This window comes from Tachypleus tridentatus, chromosome 1, assembly GCF_004210375.1.
Source record: "Tachypleus tridentatus isolate NWPU-2018 chromosome 1, ASM421037v1, whole genome shotgun sequence".
In the NCBI taxonomy this organism is placed as follows: Eukaryota; Metazoa; Arthropoda; class Merostomata; order Xiphosura; family Limulidae; genus Tachypleus; species Tachypleus tridentatus.
This window is the reverse complement of record NC_134825.1, coordinates 28,704,026-28,725,541: the sequence shown is the minus strand read 5'-3', so window position 1 is coordinate 28,725,541 and position 21,516 is coordinate 28,704,026. Positions and strand designations below refer to the sequence as shown.

General features: G+C 31.6%; 1 pseudogene across 1 annotated transcript in view; it reads right to left on the bottom strand.

Moving 5' to 3' along the window:
* Window positions 1-2,650: 2,650 nt before the first annotated feature.
* LOC143244969 (protein kinase C-binding protein NELL2-like) overlaps window positions 2,651-21,516 on the bottom strand; it is a 31,646-nt pseudogene continuing 12,780 nt past the window's right edge. Inside the window, exons 5-19 of the transcript XR_013025406.1 lie at window positions 19,500-19,572; window positions 18,982-19,064; window positions 16,899-17,027; window positions 16,222-16,315; window positions 15,585-15,664; window positions 15,202-15,304; window positions 14,576-14,695; window positions 14,148-14,285; window positions 13,599-13,721; window positions 12,524-12,619; window positions 12,036-12,176; window positions 11,729-11,839; window positions 10,672-10,925; window positions 10,036-10,290; window positions 2,651-6,375 (exon numbers count right to left, since the gene is read on the bottom strand). The product of XR_013025406.1 is annotated as a protein kinase C-binding protein NELL2-like (transcript). The remainder of the gene's footprint in view (window positions 6,376-10,035; window positions 10,291-10,671; window positions 10,926-11,728; window positions 11,840-12,035; window positions 12,177-12,523; window positions 12,620-13,598; window positions 13,722-14,147; window positions 14,286-14,575; window positions 14,696-15,201; window positions 15,305-15,584; window positions 15,665-16,221; window positions 16,316-16,898; window positions 17,028-18,981; window positions 19,065-19,499; window positions 19,573-21,516) is intronic.

Genomic DNA, 21,516 nt, shown 5'->3' with positions numbered 1-21,516 from the left:
TTATATTTTGAAAACTTTCTTTTAGAACACAATTTTATATTAGTTTTTTTATTTATGCAAAGTTTAATCTATTGATGTATACTTTTTTTAAGATATCGACGAATGTGCTACCAACTCTCACACTTGTCATCATTCAACAGTATGTGTTAATTAGGAAGGAAGTTATCAGTGTGATTGCAAGGAAAATTCCACGTGCTCTCCAAGTTAGTGCTAATATATCGGAGAATATTTATATTGAACTTGTAATCAACTATAACAATTTTGTTCCTGGATAGTATGTGTTATTTCTTAATTGCTCATGTTGTAAAAGTACAGAAAATGGCCATTATTCCCTTCAAAATTTGCTTTTGTGACTAGGATAATATAATTTATAAATTAACCTATTTTCTATGTAAAAACTGGCAAATTTGCACATTTTTATTTACACAAAGTTTGAATAAAACAACATATGAATCAAGATCTACATGTATTTATATTATTGTTATACAAAAATGAAAAAGTGTTTAGAAGTTTTGTTTTTGAATTTCGCTCAAAGCTCCTCGAGGGCTATCTGCGCTAGCCGTCCCTAATTTAGCAGTGTAAGACTAGAGGGAAGGCAGCTAGTCATCACCACCTACCGCCAACTCTCGAGCTACTATTTTACCAACGAATAGTAGGATTGACCGTCACATTATAATCCCCACAGCTGAAAGGGCGAGCATGTTTGGTGCAATCGGGATTCGAACCCGCGACCCTCAGATTACGAGTCGAACGCCTTAACACGCTTGGCCACACCGGGTCCGTTTAGTGAGTATTTTCTCGAGACTTGCGACTGTAATGTAAATCACTTACACGTATCAGCCCTGAAGTGCAGTCTCCCATCATGTTTTCGTTATATGCTCCCAGGTCACAAAAGCAAAGTTAAGAAAAAGATAGGTCTTTTCTATTTAGTTCAGGTACAAGCAATTGGCAAATAACACTTTCTGCCCAGAAACAAGAAAAAGTAAAAATTTTATGTAGTGTAATCTGATAATTATATGTTTTTGTTCCACGTCAATTTATGTAAATAGTTTATGACATTCTGAAATTTGATTTATATTTTAAATTCCTAAAATTACAGTGGACTCGGCCGACAGCCCGATGTTACTTTACTATAAAAAAACATCCTTGAATGTCGATCATTTGTAAAATTAAGAAAAAATTAATAGTTTTATATTCTTACTTAAAAACTTTATTTCATTGTTTTTGAATTTTCTCGCAAAGCAACACCAGGGTTATCTGTGCTAGCCGTCCCTAATTTACCAGTGTAAGATTAGCGGGAATGCAGCTAGTCATCACCACCCACCGCCAATCTTGGGCTGCTCTTTTACCAAAGAATAGTGAGATTGATCGTCACATTATAATGTTCCCATGGCGAGTACATCTGGTGTAACGGAGATTCGAACTTGCGACCCTTGCATTACGAGTCAAACGCCTTAACCCACCTGGCTGTGCAGGGCCAATAATTTAAGATATTGTACTTTTAGTACAGGAAATGTAACTTACTAATCAATTAGTACTGGAAGACTTTAAATACTTATTTTTATGACCTTTTAAATTGTTAGGAAATAATTTAACGATAAAGCTCCTTGTGTAACAAATTATAAATGACTTAATGTTAGAATAATTAAATTATGGTCCTAAACAATAAATTAACAAATGAATTAAAGTTATGAATTATTTTAAGGACATCCCAATAATAATTTAATCAATGATCGAATAATTTTCATGGTAAGACGTTTTGTGCGAGTCATTGTATCATGGTTGCACAGAAACACGTTCTCTATTACGTATTCATCATCGCTTGTCCCTAATCGCACACGCCTGATGGCAGCGTTTAGAATTATGACGTCTTCATCTTCGAAGAGATCTTTCCTCCCGATGGCAGCCAATCAATGCAAGGCCTCTTTCCGATGCTAAAGTACCAACTCAAATTTCTTGCGGATTTCATTCACTTTTCTACATCAAGCTACTTTTTGTAATCTTCCAAGTTAAGACCACATGAAATGTTTTCTAAGCAAAAAACTAAAAAAAAAAAAAAAAAAATCATTTTGCACTAAAAAAATCCAGACTGAGTAAGGTTTGTTTTTATTCTCTCCTTCCTTAATAAAAATGTCCACTGCACTGCTCGTGAAGGGCCTATTAAAAGTGGTACCATGTATTGACAAATTTGTTAACTTTAGTTTCTCAGTACATCATTTAAAAATTACATCAATAAAGGTAACCAAACTCAGACGTACAGCTTTAAAGTCGTGTTATTTTCGTGAGGAGATTGGAACAGCCATTTTGTTCTAATAGAACACTTTGAAATAAATGCAAATATCTTTTTTGTTAATTGTCTGAAACTTGAATGTCAGTAATTTTTTTATGAAGTTTTGTTTGTACTGCCATTTAATACATGGTGCAGGCATTTTGGTTAGCTTTATATATACCAAAATACACGCCACATCTATTATATTCAGAAATTTGTCAGATATTTGGCTTAGGGATAAAACCAAATGAAACTTCATGTCTGCTTGTCATCATCCTCAATTTAGAATTGATGTAAAAATAATTCATTAAATCTGTAATGTTTACCCTATCAAACTTAATTCAACCTTAAATTCCTAATAATAAAACACACATAAGAATAGTATAGGAATGACTTTTAATTCAGCTTTGAAAACCGATTAAATACAACATTAAAAAAAAGTTAACACAATAGCAGGATATCACTCATCTAGAATTATAGTATTTAAATTTCTTTTATAGATATAACATTTAACACAAATTAAAAGTTATTCTAAATACGAAGTAACCCCTTCACAGTTCTTGCCTACTTTATTTCGAAAATCTAACTTTTTATCCCACTTTTATTCAGAAATAAATTTCACAACACAAAACATTTCCCTATCACTTTAAATAATTTTGGTTTGCAACCGTTGGTGAAGGAAAATTATTCAAGTATAATATTTGACTTATTACAATTAAGCATGAACTCTTGAAATATTGGTAACAAGTACATTACATAGATCAAATAGATTGTTAAAACTTAAACACTAATTACGAGGTAACTATTTAAAGAAAAAAATACTACCCGTACAAAAATGAGACTAGATGCTATAATAGGTATAATCTTGTAAATCTAATTTATGAACATTTTGATCGTTTTTAAAACAGTCTTCCCTCATCATTAATAATTTATTACTGTCATTTGAGCGTTGGGCACATTCAGGGTCATAGAGCACAAAATAAGACAAAAGCATGCAATAATTAGTGACGATATTATAAACAGTAAATTTTATCTTGGGTGTTGATAATCAAGGAAGTTAAAGTAAAGGAGATCAAATTATTTTTATTTGGTTATACGAGTTTTCTAACTGATCATACAGAATACACGTACTAATTTGAGGTTCCCAAATCTCTACTTTATTTTTCAAGGTTTATAAATTTGAATTTGTTTAATGGAACATAACATGCAAGCTGTAAACAAATATTGTTCATCTGTTTGTGTGTTTTCCAATTTATTTTATGGACTTATCTATAGGAAAAATTATATTTTAATAAAACAGTTTCGATTATATCAGTATATTTACTGCAGTGATCTTTTCCCTATTTTACAATTAAAATTATTTTCGTTACTTTAACTCAAATATAGATAACAGCGAACTGGTTTTTTTTATAACTAATTCTTTATGTTGAGATTTGTCTAAATATTCGTAGACGCCTGTTAAACTAATAAAACTGACCCTATAATAGGAAATTAATTACGGAAATTACCAACCAATTAACAAGCCCCAATCAGTCAAGAAAATCACTAATAAAGTTACAAACACTGAATAAATATATACGTATAACTAACATAATGAAGCTAGTAACGAGTATAAATATTAGGTGAATATTCAGTTAATCGACTTTAATCATTGCCACATTAGGATATTTTCATTAACTGTTGCACAAACAATGTAATAAAAACTTGATTGGTCAGTATAAAATCCCCAAACTAGGAATTACAAATAACCTTAACCATTCAGGGATTTCGAGCAAATATCCATACTTCAATTTTAAATTCCAGTGCAACTTTAAGGGTGACCTTACTGCCATGTTATTAAAGAATATAGTGAAAACTTCACTGAAATGTGCAAGACAACTATACCAGAACTAGCTTCTCCATATAAACGAAGCTCCTGCTAATAATTGATAAAAATATCCTAGTTTTGAAGCCACTCCTAAAGCTTAAAAGTAAATATTAACAAGGACGTTTAATAGATAAAATACAAAGTTTTCAAAGCAAAAAATTGTTATACATTTAAGAGATACCATAACAGTATAACTTCCGATACGAATAATGTATCAATACGATAATATTGATTTATAATACAAAACAAGAACTTTTACAACAATATTTATTTCTAATCGGGAACGCGAAAATGTACGAAGTAATCCCATTTTTAAACAGAAATAAATTAACTTAAAACTATGACAAGGTTAGTGATCAACATCGTAGAATTGCGGAAGTTTTGCGTAGTTATAAAATGCACTACAATAAGAGTACATATTTTAGTTAAGACAGAACACAGATGTAATGTTTGTACTTCTACATTTACGCACTATAAATATTATATGTGGTTTGAGGGGGAATATTCATTTGGCACTCTCATAAGTTCATTATTTATTATGATATGTAACGCTATTTATTAAAATTATGCTCAAGAAATGAAACATTATTAGAAACTTAAGAATAAGAAAAGGTGAAGAAATCAGTTTCTATCATTTCTGTGAAAACTAGGAATATTTCTTCATCTCAGCTTTTGTGGAATTTCATAAAATGTATTTGTTTTTAAAACATGGTCGTCAAGCAGAGATATCTAACAAATTACCGAGTGTTACGCAATACAATGGACAGAAAAACAAAATACATGTTCTATCTGAATCGGAATTGGCAGAGTTTTCTTAATTTTTATTGGATTACAAAATAAAATTTAACGACAACATCGAAAGAACTATTAAGTAAACCGATATTAAATAAATATTGAGCAGGTTATGAAAAGTTTTGATACTGAAATTATATATGTATAAAAGGAATCCTTAATGACTAGGATGATTAGAAAACAACAACAACAAAAGAAGTCCTCGATAAGTACCACAGTCAATTTACAAGAAAGTTAGCAGAAATAATTGTGGTGAAACTATCTGCACTTAACAATAGACATTTCAGCACAGCACAGTTGCCAGATGATATATGCATTTATATAGTAGTACATGTTATAATATTCACACAGTATATCTTAACATGTTATGACCGCGTGTACAATTACTTAAAAATAAAGCCTTGATCGTTTAGTTAAATATATTTCCGTGCAACAGATGCTATTACAGTAAAGATATTTAAATAAGACATACCAACGTGTGTAATAAATAAAGTACAAAGTGTGTAATCGGGCAAGTATTCACAAATGTAAATATATAATATATACTAAGTCAACAGGTAATTACAACCAGTTTATAACAAATGGCCTGTTATTCTTTATATGTACCATAAAGTAATCTCTAGAAAATAATGTTAAATTAATATACAACTTTGACAACACTTCCTAAACATGTTATATTAATGGCACTCAAATCTTTGTATATTTTACACCTCACTACATCAGAAAATATTTTTAAAACATGCCACAACAACAGCAATTGTAGTTCAGGGATAAGGTATATATTGTCCTATAATACTGGATTTTAAATTTATTTTGGAGCTGTACCCGAACTTCTGAGCACTTGGAGAAAGAAGCTTCCACAAATACACTGCAAGTGAGCTGAAGGCGAAATAATATTAATGGCTCTCACACTTACTATTTCTGTCCTTCCCCAGATATATCTATCAATCACTCTGCATCTTTTCGCAAAAGTTCTGACGCAGAAGTGAGCATCAGATAAGTCTTTGGTGATCCAAATTCCGGCACAGAAACCAATTTTTCACTTTTGTCGTGGTTACTCCTACTATTGCCTTGTTTTTCAGCGAATCCTTGGAAATATTTGAAAATGTGTTTCCCTGCTATCCTGATAAAGTTGTATATTATCCCATCCATCAGTACTTTAATGGTTACCATTCGAGTTATCTCCACCAGCGGCGGGGTAGTTCCGACGAGGAATGCTTATTTGGCTTGCCACCAGGGAAAGCTTTGGAAAAGGAATGTTGACGTAAGCAGCGCCCTTTGGAGATACAGAAGTATTTTGCATCTTTTTGTTTTCGATAAGATACTGATCAGATAAATGTGGAAAACTTGACTTAATCTGTATAAATCTGCGTTTGATGGCAAGGTTATCAATGTTACCAGATTTGTCAAAACAAGTAGGAGTGTACGTGCAGCAGATCCGTCCGCCCTAAACGAAGAAAACACACAAACGCTATACATAAAATAAACTGATTAAACTTTCACAGTTGTACACATTTTATAAAAAATTGATAAAATGGTAAGTGCACCGAAAGAATTCGGCATTCCAATGTACAAAACCACAATTTCATTTGTGCAAAACCAAAACGTTTTAATAAGATTTCTAAATTTGAACGTTTTACTCCAGTTTTCCAGTCGAAGTAGAAAACTAACAATAGCACATGTTCCCTCTAAAGTTCAGGTTTCACTGCTGTATTTTTATTTTCTAATTTATTACTATTGAAATTTAACATTTGTAAAAAGTTCATTCTTTTCGCATTTCCGAGACAGAAGTAAGCACTTGGTATAAGTAACTGATATTTCACTTGAATGTTATTTATTTTATCCTTAATTTGTTTTATAATAACTCATTAACCTCCAAACCAAACTACAAAACAAACTACAAAAAAAAAGAATTGGCGCCAAAATAAAAGGCAGAGTGAGGAAAACAATGCAATGACTAGAACACGGTAGTTATTTTATTATGTTTTGATAACTTTTAGTAAATAGAATAAAACGGGATTGCGTAACTTTTATATTATACATATAAAATGCGAGAAGATTGTACAGAACCATCACAAACATGCACACACGAGCAAACACACAAAATCGCAAGTAAAAATAACAGGGATATGATTAGACACAGAGTGCATAAAGATTAGACAAAATCATATCTTGCTGTGTGTTACAAACCAGATGAAATACTTAGTTCAAATTCATTAGAAAGTTGTATTATACAGGATGTTCGGAAAAGTCACTGTGCAGTTTTGTAATTATATTTTATTATATTTCAGATTTTGATCCCAATATGGTTTTAACAATTGAAGAATGTGTATGGCTCGTCGAACACGTATTCCGAAAAGGTGGTAGATACACAGATGTGGTGTGACAGTGATATGCTGAAAAATTCCCAGATACACCTGTTTCACATCGCAATAAACAAGCGCACAGTGACTTTCCGAACATCCTGTAAGATGTGAATGTTAAACATCACTGATGTTTTTATTGAATGGGCAAAAGTAAAATTAAAGTATTCCAACTTGATGTTAATTTTTTTATTTCTTGAAACTAAGAAAAAGTTTGATTTTGCGTGCGAAAAGTTATTTCACCAAGTCATAGTTTATATATGCGAATATATTGTAAGTGTTTCTACCATATTAGATTTTATTAAAAGCTGAAATATAAGCTTTAATATTAAAACAAGTTTCAATTACTCTTTAGTCAAGTTTAAATATGCAAGCTGCATATTATACATTGTAGCTTGCTGTAAATATAAAATGCTCTAATGTCTTGATATAGAATTACGATGCTTTACTAATCTAGATACTAATTACTTATATCTTGACATGAAATTATCCTGGAGTGGTTTATTTATACTGTTTAGTTCAAAACCGATTCTCAGTAGGATTTACAAAACGACCTCCGTATTAAAGTTTTGGTTATCACTACCCTCTATCTCTAGAAGGATGAAAAACATTTATCATGGCTATAACAAAGATGACATTTTGAGGACCAAAATTAAATGTTGCCTCGGTGCTGAGAACTTGTGACCGTTTCTGGAAACCTGATCATGAACCTCAAGGTGATCGCAACCTACCGTTTGATAAACACTGGTTTAAGATTAATCTGTGTTGTTTTTTTTTTTTATTCTTATTGAATTCAGTCTTCAACAAAAAAGTTTGAGTTTTGCAAAGAAATCTAATTAAGCATTTTGCTGATTGAAATAATTCTGCTTATAGAAGCACCAAACTCAAAATGCTACGTTCATTGTAATTTACCAATATTGTAGTGATCACGATTCTGGATGACGTTAAGATGTTGTGATAGGAATAGGTAGCTTTAAAGTTTGCAGTGATATAAGGACATGGCAACCTAATGTTGTAGGAGACTAAATTATTCAATATCATGATATACATTTAAAGGGTATATTTAAGGAGTTATTTTAACTTGTCATTCATGTGTGTCAACCATTAGAAAAATCTTGAAAATTTATCAGTAAGAAATCAATAATTAGTTTTACGTCTCAAAAATCAAAACTGCAAAATCAGTTCCCTCTCATAACTAAATACCATGAAGTTTCAGATGTAAAACGTTTTAAACTGGCTTGTCAAAAATAAGAAATATGCGAAAATGATGGAATATAACATTAGTAATTACAAAATATCACATGACCGTATTTCACTTTCAGAGTGACATTTAATGCAAACAAAAGTACTGAATGTTAAATTATCTTTTAAAGAATACCAAATATAATTGTGTTTTGGTTGCCGTTTTCTGCAACGGCAAGAAAAAAAGGCAAAAAAATTTCTTGTTTTTGACACTGTCAACTGATGGGTAAAACATTTAAGTGCAGGTGATGGAACAGAGAGATGTGCGGAATAACTCCTGGTAATAGAAAGAGGAATAGTGTACTGTATCAAGCAGTGCTTAAAGGTGAAGAGAGAAAATAAAATAACTGGGTTTTACCGAAATGCTCTATTGCTCACCAAGTGCTGGCTGCTCTTCCTCTGCAATAAGATGCCCAGGAAAATGGGAAGTTTCTGACTCTTAAAGGTTCCTTAAAATATATAGTTATAATGAAAACCTAAATACCCATTAAATAGTATAAAATTAATTTATTTTGCTTCACAAATAAATTTACAGTAATTACTTAAAAGGTTTAGGTTGTGCTTTAAAGCAGCAAAAGTGGGAAGTTATGGATTGTCAAACATTGGTCAGATGAAGATGGAGTAATTGATTAACATTGACCTTTTGATATGGAATTGTTTTAGAAACATGCTAATATTACAACTGAAACTTCTCAATGTACAGAAATAAATGTATATATAAATAAGCTGTTATGGTTATTTTTATCTCAAAGCATTTTTTTATCCTATAAATTGTTCCAATATGTCATGAGAAAATCTACATTTGGAAAACGTAAATTAGTTTTAGCTATCAACCACCAAGCAGTTCAGCCAATCTTTAAAGCAAACTCCACAGACAAAATTTAGTACCACGATGGCTTTTACAAGATTGAATTATGCATTTGTAAAACATTAGGTTAAAATGTTGTACATGAAATAGTATATTAAAAGGAAGAATAATATACTGACAAAAAAGCAAAATGACAGCAGTATTAGGACAGTTTAGAATAGAACTATAGAATGTTAGTACAAATGTTACATCTTCGTGTATCAAAACCACACGCATAGCTTAAATCAAAAGCCACAATACATCTCTCTCTCTCTCTCACACACACTGTCACTCACCTTTACACACACGGGAATATAGTAACTGATTGATACGGAACAAGTCAAACGGACAATGTCGAAGCACAACTTCCATGCAAGTATTGGAACTAAATTTAACACACATTTAAGTTAAAAAGTTGACCAACTAAATAAGAGAAATGTTGATAAAACGGTATCAAATTTAAATAGCTCAAAATTCTCAAATTTATCATGGTTGATTAAAAACTATACAAAGGAAATTAGCTTCAATACTAATAATTTTTTTTTAAACAAAACTGTATTACCTACTTCTGTTTGGTAATAAATCCAGTTAACTCCGTTGTTCGGGAGTTATTGTACGAAAAATGTTCAAGGTAAAACATAGTAGATAACTTTACCTTGCAGTTACAAGTGGTACAGGGGTCGCTGTTGATTGGGACCCGTTCACCTGATTGGTACAAGTATCCTTTGTAAGCACAAGTTCGACCATAATGAAGATTTCTTGTGATGTTTCCACTACTGTCATTAGTATAGAAAATTTTCGAATTACATAAATCATCTTGACATCGAAGGCAACAATCTCCAGTATGTCGAACGGGATGGTCACACGTTACTGGTGGGCACTCCATTTCCCAGCAGTCTGTTTCTCCAAACTTTGAAGAATAAAATACGTATAGTAATAAAATAAGTTTGTGCTTACTACCTTTCAGTTCACGTTAAAAACTAAGTTTATTGAATGGCTTTATTAGCTTTAGTTTCTTAAAGAAGTTAATTATTCGTTTGTCAACAAAAATAATTTTAAATAAAGTCAAAATAATAGCTAATGTATTAGTATTACTATATTCGAGTATTATTTATTAATCAAAATGAATGCAAAATGGTACAATTAAACTAGAAAATGCGAGATTTTAATATTGCATTTCATTAAAAGTAAGGTAACAAAGGAAGCCTAAGTCTTATAGGAATTCTTTAGAGTTTTAAATTGGAATTACTCAAACAATGAAAATCAAAAATTTTAAAAATATTGAATATACCAGACATTCACAAATTTGGCACTGATAAATCCAACGTTCTCCATTGTAAAAATTTCTTGGTATTTCTTGATGCCGACAGAAGGACACGTTGTCACAATAGGGGCAACAATCAACACTGATGTCAGTCCTGCTGCAGTCACAAATTAGTTTTTGACAAGTGACGACACCGCCGTTACACGAACACTCTGTACAAGGCGAATCACCTGATATCCACACGTTGCCATCTGGCATTTCAGTTCCATAATACATACAGTCTGAAATACATGTGAAACGTGACTAATTAGTTTGTTATTCTAAATGAATAAATGGCCGAAATAACAATTATAACACTTAACTAGTTAACTGCAAGTCGTTTAATACTATTTGATATATTAAGTTACATAATAACTTTGAATTAGAAAGTCGCATTTCAATTTTATTTCCAAACGATAAAATAAAAACTTTCCAAACAGCTTCAAAACTAGATATTCAAACAAAGGATTATTTAATCAAACTATATCCTTGTTAACAACAAGCAAAGCTAAAACTTTGGTATCAAATTTGACTTGGATAACACTATGTAATAAAATTACTTTTTCTTGTTTCTGGGCAGAAAGTGTTATTTCCCAATTGCTTATGCCTAAAGTAAATGCAAAAAAACTTTTTTTTTTTATCTTCAAATTGTTTTTGTAACCTGGGAGCGTATAACGAAAACATGATGGGAAGACTATATTTGAGGGCTGATACGTGAAAGTGATTTACATTACAGTCGCAAATCGAGAAAATACTCACTTCTAAACATTTTTGTATAACTTTAGTATAAATACATGTAAATCTTGATTCATATGTTGTTTTATTCAGACTATGTAAATGAAAATACGCAAGTTTGCCCATTTTTACATAGAAAATAGGTTAATTTCTTTACCCAGGTAACAAAAGCAAAGTTTGAAGGGAATAACGGCCATTTTCTGTACTTTTACAACACAAACAATTAAGAAATAACATACTATCCAGGAACAAAATTGTTATAGTTGATTACAAGTTCAATATAAATATTCTCCGATATATTAGCACTAACTTTGAGAGCACGTGGAATTTTCCTTGCAATCACACTGATAACTTCCTTCCTTATTAACACATACTGTTGAATGATGACAAGTGTGAGAGTTGGTAGCACATTCGTCGATATCTTAAAGAAAGTATACATCAATAGATTAAACTTTGCATAAATAAAAAAACTAATGTTCTAAAAGAAAGTTTAGAATATCAATCTTCTCAGACAGAAACCATCCTTTTTTTAAAATAACTTTCTGTATATTAGTTTTATATTTATATAAATAACACGTATGCACACATTTTTATATATAAAGGACCATCTTACGTACCATGACACATTAAACCATATTGGTTATCATTCAGCTTACTTCTATAACCTGGTCGACACTGACAGTAATACCAACCGTGCATATTAACACACTCCGAGTTGGCATGACACTGATGGATTTCCAGTCGACACTCATTAATATCTGGAAAGTGAAAAATGATTAATGTGACAACTTCACAGTTAGAAATACGTTCCTGAAATCCGAAAACGATTGCATATTTGATTCTTACAATAGAACGAAAAATAAAGCTCGTGAAGTTTTACAAAAAAAAAAAAATCGCATTTGATACAACTTACCCATTTTATATACTAATCAAAACTAAAGAACTTTTGGAGTTTCTATTATCTAACATTGAACAAATAAGTTATCCGATATGCTAACTAATACTAAAATAGAATGAAACAAAGTAAATGTATAATTATTTCAGCAACAACTTATCTTTAATAATATTTAACAATAATGTTTAACTATTTCATAAAATATCTCACCAAGCTCACAGCTGGGTCCCGTGTAACCATGATGACAAGAACAAATACCTGGTTCCACACACTCACCACCATTCATGCAGGTCTGGTTGCACACAGCTGAACAAAACAAATTCAAATTTTAAATAGATATTTAAATCAAATAAAGAAGTTAAGATAAAACAACTTCAACAAAGTTGCTATTTCTTGCATCAATACATTCATTTGGATCAAATTTATATTCAAACTAATATCAAACCAGATGTAAATTTCTAAAGTAAAATTAGTAACAGTATACCTTTAATTTCTATTACTTCAACACATTTTCAATGATGAAAAATAACTTGTACATAATTCATACCATGGATTCACTCATCATTCAGTTAACTAAGTATTTGAGAACTTGAACAGATTAGTGTCGTTAACGTCACTTATGTTTGACGAAATGCATTAAAATTCACTATAAATGTATAATAAACCTAGAAATGTATATTTGCAACATTGAAAACGTACAATTACACTTTTTATAAGCTGACGCCACGAAAAGAATTGATTTACGGAAAACTACATATGTTAACTTATTAATATGAATTATACTCTACAGTTAGAGAAAGCTCAGTCGTTCTTAATAACTAATATAGAATTATTTTAACAATTGGTTAAAATTAAGCTGTAGAATGTAGCTATTAGATGAATATGCATTAAGTTATTGAAATTTCTTATACAGAAATTAGGGTTAAGACCACAGAACATTCTTTGTATAATTATAATTTTGTTCATACCCGTTACCTATTGTATCAAATACCATAAAGCTCAATTCTATATTCTTCAGAAAAAAATAATTTCACCTGAAAGATGTCCTTAAAATTTCTATATTATCAGTGGTTAGAAAAACGTTCCAGTGAGAACATAATTCGTCCACTGGTGTAATGTCAGTATTAACTCAGAATTCAGTCAGACATTACAGCTGTGGACAATCAGCAACCAGTTAATTATTTTTTTCCTTTTGCTCTTATTTCTTATTTCCACAAATTGTTTTGAACGCCAAGTTAATATATATCATTGAGTGAATAACGACTTCCCCTACATATTCGCTTACCTTTACATGAATATCCATTCCAAGAGTATCCTTCTCGACACTTGCACGTGTAGCTTCCTTCAGTGTTGTTGCACATGGCGTTTAAATCACAGTTGTGTTGACCATAAAGGCATTCATTTTGATCTGAAAAGCGAAAAATTAAACAGTAATAAAATATATCACAATGATGAATCCCGAAGAGGAACAGTTAAAAAGTAGCTCTTTTTGAAGTTAAATGATAACGTGATAAGTATACAGAATAAATAACCCAACAATCTTTTTAAGATAAATATTCATTAATTAAAATGGTAATTATATAACTCATAAGAATCCCGTTAAAACATATGTTACAATGTTGAATAAAAAGAAATCACAAGAGATGGAAAGGTTAATCTGAATGTTCCCGAAAATTACTAAGGACTTATCTTTGGTGTTTCTCACGTTTAGTTGCAGCTTCATGCAATATATGAACAAGTCGCAAACTTTCCAGTTATTTCATGTTCAAGATGGAAATCATTAAAGAATCAAACTTATTTCAAAAATATTGAAATTATGCAAGAAGAGGCTTACCTACACAATAGTAATCAGTGTCTCTTGTGTATCCAGGAAGACATTCACAGATATATGTACCAGGTAAGTTAAGACACTGGGTATTTTCCCTGCAATAATGACCATTATGACCGCCATGCTGGAAACACTCGTTTATATCTGAGAGAAAAATTGGCTTTTTTCACCTTTACACTACTGTCCGATACATACGTTAAATGTTTAACGTAAAGTTTCAAGTGCTAATTATAACAAAATCATTTAAAGGCAGTAAAACATTGAGAAGGTGTGTGTATGGAGGTGAGGTACATTTTGATATTCACCCTCTTTAAAACAAATACTTGGAGACATCATTTGTATAAATATGAATTAAAAAATAACAAAGTTCAATTATTTAATAAAGACATTATCGCCTATATATTAGAAATTATAACTATTACAAATTGTTGTACCTTCACAATGTTTTCCATCTCCCTGGTAACCATCTTTACAGCGACACGTATAATTGGTATGGAGGTTGTGACAAACAGCATTATGGTGGCAATCGTGACCTTGTGAACAGTAATCTGTGTCTAAAAGTTAAAAATATACGAAATCCGATTTCAAAATATTCATTGAACAAATAATGAAATAGTATACAAGGACGATTTCAGATTAAACAAGGCTGGCATGACGTATAAAAGAATTAAAGGAAAATATTTCACATTCTGTTGTTAAATGTTTCAACTATATTTAAAAAAAATTTCATATTTACGATTAAAGTTTGTTTGTTTGTTTTTGAAATTCGCACAAAGCTACTCGAGGGCTATCTGTGCTAGCCGTCCCTAATTTAGCAGTGTAAGACTAGAGGGAAGGCAGCTAGTCATCACCACCCACCGCCAACTCTTGGGCTACTCTTTTACCAACGAAAAGTGGGATTGACCGTGACATTATAACGCCCCCACGGCTGGGAGGGCGAGCATGTTTAGCGCGACTCGGATGCGAACCCGCGACCCTCAGATTACGAGCGCATGCCTTATCGCGCTCGGCCATGCCAGGCCACGATTAAAGTAATCCAGTAAACCTGATTGATACTCACTTCTGCAAATTGGGCAACATTTTCCTTCAACGTGAATGTAATCTGCTTCAACACAAGGCAGAGGTAAACATTGTTTAGGCTTTTCACAGTCGATAATTCCATCCTGGAATATCAAGTGTATATGAATATTTCGAGCAGCTATAGTGAAGACAAATGAATGAGAGAGACAGACAAATGTCAGTAAATATGAAATAATGGTGGTTAATGTATGAAGACACGACTCCAAGAACAGCTATTCTTAAAAATTGACGTTAATTATTATCAAGACAGGAATATAGCCGTTTTTAAACTTGTTTTTATCTGAAATTGTGTTTCTTGGACTTTATTAGTCTTGGCTGTTGGATTTTAATTAGTTTACCCTGTAATCCGATGGTTCTACTCACTTTACAATAACACTTTCGGCACGGTCTTCGATTGTCTTCTTCACCATGTTCTATATGCTTTCCATCCATGAAGCACTTTTCTTTACAAAAGAAATAAAATTTCAAATTATTCCTTCACGCCAGTTTTTCCCTATCACAGCCTCCATACTGATGTTAAAGTTCTCCAAATATGAAGCTAATTCCTAGTATTTGGTTGTATTGTTAGTCATTATATACATTTACTTTAATATTTAGAATATTCTGTATCCATCTTTTATCTAATTTACATAATGGCTTTACTAACCACTAGATGGCGGTAAAATATTTAAGCATATGTGGATTTTGAAGCCATATTTAAGTTTGAATTGACAGTATAAGATAGCAGCTAGTCAATAGTATTCATCGTAATATTTTCAACTGTTCTTGTCTGATTGAATAACGCACTTACAGCCTTAAAGTTTGGAGCGCGAGTTTATTAATTTTGGTTGGAAACCCGCGTCGGTGGACTATCAAATCCGAAGTTTAGCACACTAACCATTGTGCCAAATACGGCTACAACAGAAAGGTGACTCCAAACAAAAGTTATGAAAAACACTTTAAATTCAATTCAATTTCAAGAGATTTGTAAAATAGACAGAACTGACTATGAAATACTTACTTAAACATGTCGGGCAACAATTTCCTGGGAGTAAAACAGGATTTTTACATGGCGCAAGGTCGCAAGGCTTATGGTGACATGTGGTCTCTCCTTTCTACACATGCAGAAAGCAGAAATAGCTAAATATTGTCGATGTCAAATATCCGACAGTTCTAAAGCTGTTTAATGTTTATCTACGTTTTACACGTTTCAAGTACAGTTGTTTATCGCTGTTAAAAGAAATTATGTTGCGGAAGTAATAAATAGTGTTAACTAAAACAATGTTTAGAAGGCACTTTTATTCAGAAACAGTGGATACACGACAATGGGCAGTTGAAACTGATGTGATTATATATGACATTAAAATTATACATAGATAACATCTTGTAACCATTTATACGTATGATTGTTTATCTAACTGAATTCAACTTACGTTCAATTCTAGAACTTCGTAATAAAATCTAATAGAAATTGATGTAACGTAAGTGCAACATAGATTACACGTCTTTTTATTGCAATGTTGGTTTCAGTTATTCAGTAATTCTTATAAAACGTCAAAACGACACGTTCATGTTAAGATAACAATTTTCTAGTTATCCATTCTTAGCTTCAGATAATTGTTATACAATAAAAAACGCAATATAAACAAGATATAGGGCTACATAAAAGAAAAAGGACCAAATCAAAGAAGGACCTACCGTACACGTGCAAATAAAACATCCACTTTCCCACGAAGCGCCATCTGGGCGAACACTTCCATTCACGTAACACTTTCTTTGACAGTCACATTCTTCTACTGCCGCAAGCCTTTGTTCTGCCTGAGCTAACTAAAAAAAAACAAACTAGATGAAAGTTAAAATATGAATTCGTTTTGCTCAAAATTGAACAGTATAATCCAAAAACCAAGATTTCTAAATTTTGCGACTTATTTAGGGAAATTTGTGAATAATTAAAGTTAATCAAATTGTGTATTAATATTATGAAAATGGTTGCACAACATAATTAGAAACGCAAGATTAAAATAACCCGAAAATCTCACCTTTCAATTTACTACTATTTAATGGTTTAACATTAACACTCCAACACTCTACACTGTTTAACTAGTTTAAGAATTTTACTAGTCACAGCGAGCTTCTGTTAAAAGTATAATGAAAATAAACATTACAGCTGCTAGTTATTCTTTGCAGTATCTAAAAAAAATAGCTAGACCATTAGAGTACAGATTTCATAAAAGAGTTGTGGTATTTACCTTAATTTCAGTTTCTATTTAACCACTCAAATCGAATATTTTGTCATTAGAATGTTTCAGTAGTAGCCAAATGTTTAAACATTTTTATATTTTAAGGAAAATGCAACATTTTTACTAGCATAAAGCTACGTCAACAATAATTTAAAAACCAGTTTAGTGTTATAATTCGTTCGTTTTTGTGCGCAACTAAGATTTGGTCAGAGAAGATATTAACTACGAATAACAAATGAAGATATCACTTTATTACATCTAATTTCAAAATGAATAATGGTTCCGTTTCCTCAAAATATTTTATTTCAGCATTTTATTCCTTCCGTCACCAGCGGTAACAGAAGTTATGTTTTCACCCCGTGTATGATGAGCGTGGATGTCAATAAGATTTATCGAAAACGGCAGAATAGATTTGAAAGAAACCTAGTATACGTTTGGGCTATGACTAGACTTAGAACTGGTTAAGTTTGAGATGTCAAGGCCATAGAAATCCATTACTATGGGGGAAGGTCAATTTTTCACACTTTCTATAAAACCTACTATAAAAAGAGTAGATTGTGATTAAACTTGGTAAATTGTTTCTCATTGTTCTATCACAAATGGTAAATATTCCCTGATAATGCAGTAAGACATTTCGGTAATTCTTTTCGGATCTATAACAAAGCTGCGTGACAGAGGTAAGCTGTCTAACCGAGTGTCCCTCTAGCATATAATTATTAGATTTGTTATTTTCTGTGCGCGATTTTATTTGTGTTTATGTTAATTTACGACGAAAAATGTCTGATAAAGTGTCTGTATGATATTTAAGCTGTCATTAACTCACCACAGTTAAAGAATATTTATAGAGGATTTCAAAAGACATGTAGCTATAACACTACTTATTCTGAATTATCCAGTAGAAACTGTCTGAAAAACTAAGAACGAACATGAAACCAATGTCTCATTCCATTCACCACTTGTCATCAAGCTATATTAGTTTCATCTAATTCTATACATATGTATTCACACTGGTAGCTATAACCATTCATATAATATGCACTTTACAACTACCAGAAATGTAGACTTCTTCGGATTGGATTTTGTCTGGGGAGTTACTGGTAAAAGATAATTCCTCAAAACCGGCATAACTTAACTGATGAATCGAATGATAGATTAGGTTTAATTTATTCGTCCTCAGAATATTCAAGTTTATATTTTGCATATCAATGCTATAAATAAGTTTAGCACCCTAAGATGTTTTTTTAGTCAAGTTAATACTGCATAATTGTACTTCATACAATGAATATACTAAATCTCTGGTTGACAAAGTTATTAAAATTTAGTCCATTAGATTTTTTTTATTGATAGTGCAAATTTATCTAAAGTTTATTCAACATTAAAGTTAACTTAGGCCTATCCAAATTACGATCTAAATGTATCGGTACATGATTAAGATATCGAAGTCAGATTTAAACTGCTCAAACGCATAATTATTTAAAATTTAGAATTATGTAATAGTGGTTTAGTTATTAAATTTCTTTGTAAATGAAAGTCTTCCTTACTTTTTCTGTTAAGGACTTGATATAATTTTCCAAATGTAGAACTGACAAGTGAAGTTGTTGGAACTGGCCACAGGTAGGACAATCTGAAGAGATTCATCAACAAAGTATATAATAAAACGTGGTGTGGGCGCAAGCGGGCGAGCGCGCGCGCTCCCACCTACACACAATTACGTAATTTTATTTTTAAATGAAATTGAACACACGAACGTATGTTTTTGTATACTAGTGTTTTTCATGAAAAAACGCATAATGCATAAGTATTAAAATATCTCAACATATATGTAGCCATATTTATAAGACATCAATTTATCAGTTTTATGGATCACACTATTATGTAAGATATGAGTAAACAACTCGTATTTTGATAACTACAGCGTTTGGAAAACTATAAAAAACAGGAAATGAAACGTAAATGTAGAATTTGACTGTACGTTCAATAATTATCTCTAGATCAAAAGGCCAGTATTAAGTATTAAAAGTTTTTACTTTAACAAAAACATTTAAAAATATATACATACCCGTATCCAAATGAGGACACTGTACAATATATCCGTGCGACTTTACAATAATTTTCGCATTTTGCAAAATCCCCTATAAAGAAAGTTATTTTCATCATTATTATATTCATGTCGATGTAGAACTAAGAGATTCATGCCAACAATACGTTTTAAAGAAACTGCTAGAACTCTGAACACTTTAAAATATTAAAGATTACTCAGCTATTTACTATTACGTAAAGAACATTTAACATACAAAATTTTGGATATATAAAACAGATTGATCTGAAATGTATATGCTGACACCTACCCCTCTCAAACAATTGAACATAGTTACATCGAAAGGATGTAATTTGTCTACTGCCTCACGAAAATGGGGAATGAAAACGATTATACTATACGACCATGTTAAGGTAATCTAGCTGTACTGTAAATTATATTTACACTAGTGACGCCAAAAGATTTTCTAGATTTCTTTTCTGTTAATTATTGATTAAGCAGACAACTATTAGTGAAATACTTAAATTCGCATTCCTTTAAGGATTAATATACCAGTCTGCTTAAAGGAACCAACTGCTAATGAAAATTTGTTTTGCTGAAATTATGCCTTTGTGAAAGTTAGGATTCAGATAACAAAATGTCTTTTCACTCAAGCGTTGACATAGTACACTTGGAGCGAACCATATACATAGTACACTTGGAGCGAACCATATACATAGTACACTTGGAGCGAACCATATACATAGTACACTTGGAGCGAACCATATACATAGTACACTTGGAGCGAACCATATACATAGTACACTTGGAGCGAACCATATACCTAGTACACTTGGAGCGAACCATATACCTAGTACACTTGGAGCGAACCATATACCTAGTACACTTGGAGCGAACCATATACATAGTACACTTGGAGCGAACCATATATAGGAGTAATTCTTGAAAACCTTGGTCTCTATCGCTATTAAGTTTTAATATAATTTATGATATTAACGTATTCTTTTAAATATTCAGCGAGAAGGAGATTAAAATGACATTTCTCCTTATCACCGAATTCGTGTTCGACGTAAAAATTCAAGTTTCATTTAATATTGTAAGTGGAATTAGTCTGATGCAAGTAGTTTTGAAAAAGTAGACAAATATGTATTTTTTTTTTTAATTTTAAGTAAGACAGTTTTGTTAGTGCTACAACTGATGGTGATGGGGTTCCTGTGGGCATTTTAATGCCCAGAGTTACTCTATATATTACATAAGCCTCATACAAGGGTCAAATAGAGTACATTTTGAAATTCGACAGTGAGTAATTCAAGATTGCCGCTCAAAAGGTCAAAAACAGAGCCATAACTCGTACTCTAGCTGATAGTACAAAGAATTTCGTCTAGATTTATTAGAGATCAAGAAAACACAGGAAACATTAACAAATTTAGTTCTGCCCAATTTGATAAATTCAAAATGTCTATCAGTACAATCGCCACATGAAATAGGTAACCATATAACATGCTTTAGAGTATATAGAAAAACATGCTCTGGTGTCTAGATATAGGTTTTGAAGGTCAAAAAACCATTTATGATGTCAAAAAATTAAGTTAGATTAGATCTCAGCTGTAAGAAAAATTCAAAATGGCCACCACCATCTGTAATAAAGGGCCTTTTGGGAAATAATGGTGTCCAGGTGTATGTTATGAGTCTTGGTCAAGCTGTATTCCATGTGTATAGAACTTTTAATGTTCCATTTACTTCATAAATATACCCAGATATCAATAATATTAATTAGTATTCATTTAACAGAAGGACAACCACAAGGAAAAGACTTCTCATTTTTGATCTGCTGCGACAATTACTTCTAAGGAGTAACTCGTATATTTGTCTTAATTGAATTGTTTGCACAATCCTGAACCAAATATGTCTGTACCAAATACGTAAGTGGCTAGTGCCAAGTCATCTACGTCATATACACTGTTGCATCTACCGATGATCAAGGTATACAATAGATTGATTTACTGCAAATGTAAAATGTTATAATAACTTTTGAACA